Genomic DNA, 1,351 nt, shown 5'->3' with positions numbered 1-1,351 from the left:
TTGCAAAGTAAGCGACGAGAATTCCCAAATGTAGATTTTCCTTCCAATTAAAGGAATGAAAAATACACTCAAGGTTTGCCTTTAAATGGCACTCTAACACACAAGAGAAACCATGTAGAAGGGAAAAAATCAATTTTGCCATGGGGACAATGCAATGGAAGAGCAAGCATGCGATGAGCACACTCAAAATTTCATATTTATAATTTAATGGAAAAGCAAGCATGCGATGTGCACACGCAAAACAAGTTTATATTATTTTTAAAAAAGCAAAGAGAGTGCACTCCCGTGACACCAAAAGCACACTGTTAATAGCACTCTCTCACACACACACACACACACAGAGATGGGCTGCTTCTACCTTGGATCCATAGCAGAGATGGCAGCGTTTCTCCGCAGGCCAATAGCCTCTGTGTGTTCCCGTTTCTTGGATTTCTTCTCTCATCAACACATCTACCGTCGGTCGCAGTATACTTTCGTGCAGGTTTTTGATTTCTTAACCCAAGCCCAATGATTCCTTAATCCACATAATTAAGTACACCAATCTCTCTAACCATTGCTTTTCTTCCTTGCATTTGATTTTGGCAGCCTGTGATGTACGACAGATCTTCTCTCTCTCTAGGTGGCTACTGAGATCTCGCTTTGTGTTCGTTTAAATGCCACTAATACTATACTTCGCCTTAAAAAGGCCACCTTAACCATGTTTAGCCAAGATTAAGCTCCATGGTAGAGCAATTTTTTGTAAAGGCATCCATGGTGCTGCACTTCCTTCGCCTTAAAAAGGCCACCTTAACCATGTTTAGCTCAAGATTAAGCTCCATGATAGAGCAATTTTTGTAAAGGCATCCATGGTGTCTTCTCACAGAGTTCTTCATCCTAATGCAATAGTTGGAAGGGAGTTTTGCATCTTACATTTGAGTTTTTCCCATATGTGGCTTCTTGCTTATAGCTTTCTTCCAAGTAGGTAGTTTGGAAGGCTAGTAATTGGTCCTTTGGCTTCTGCACATCCATCTCACAATAATAACATTATGGAAGTCAAATAATTTTATCATTTGTCACAACAAAGCATGGCATATAACACAATGCACAAACATTGAACAAATCACATAAAAGCATAATTTCAAGTGAGCTACATCCAAAGATATCAATTAAGTAGCAAAATCTAGACCAAGTGGCATTAATTCACTTTTTGAACTTTGATTTTATTATCGTGTCTTCGGAATTATTTGCTAAACAGTCGGCATTTTTGTATGCATGCTACATTTAAGATTTACTTGCACAATTTAGGAAAAATTTGAATTGTGTAAAAGATAATACATTGTGCTATATAGCCTCATGAAGTAGAGGGGTAATA

General features: G+C 38.1%; 1 long non-coding RNA gene across 1 annotated transcript; it reads left to right on the top strand.

Annotated features, from left to right (window-relative positions):
* Positions 1 to 317: 317 nt before the first annotated feature.
* On the top strand, positions 318 to 908 carry LOC147619555 (uncharacterized). Its single transcript, XR_015261916.1, has 2 exons — positions 318 to 481; positions 586 to 908. It is a non-coding gene; the product is annotated as an uncharacterized LOC147619555 (long non-coding RNA).
* Positions 909 to 1,351: the final 443 nt, after the last annotated feature.

This window comes from Cibotium barometz, chromosome 33 (genome assembly GCF_041138505.1).
Source record: "Cibotium barometz isolate CiBa-2024 chromosome 33, ASM4113850v1, whole genome shotgun sequence".
NCBI lineage: Eukaryota > Viridiplantae > Streptophyta > Polypodiopsida > Cyatheales > Cibotiaceae > Cibotium > Cibotium barometz.
The sequence above is the reverse complement of the archived record's forward strand: the minus strand, read 5'-3'. Positions and strand labels throughout refer to the sequence as shown.